Raw genomic sequence first — 302 nt, forward strand, 5'->3', positions numbered from 1 at the left:
CCTAAGCCTAGGATAGGCATCTTCATGACACCCAAGGTTACCACACTCTTGGAATCAAGTTTGGTCATCTTGTGCAAAGATGTGGTCAGCTAAAATAACAAACACTACAATCGGCTCAGCTCTGTTCTGCTTGTAGGTGAAAAGGTGTGTATATTTATCCACTCTTTGCTACAGTGGAGGGGATCAAGGCCACTTCAAGATACTGGGGCTCTTTAGATTAGATATATATTTTTTATTCAATATCAAATCTATCTGGTGGGCTTTACATGATATTGAACAATTGTGAACAATAACGATGAATT

The sequence above is a fragment of the Halyomorpha halys genome, unplaced genomic scaffold (assembly GCF_000696795.3).
Source record: "Halyomorpha halys isolate HHAL.00 unplaced genomic scaffold, Hhal_1.1 Scaffold1942.1, whole genome shotgun sequence".
Taxonomy (NCBI): Eukaryota; Metazoa; Arthropoda; class Insecta; order Hemiptera; family Pentatomidae; genus Halyomorpha; species Halyomorpha halys.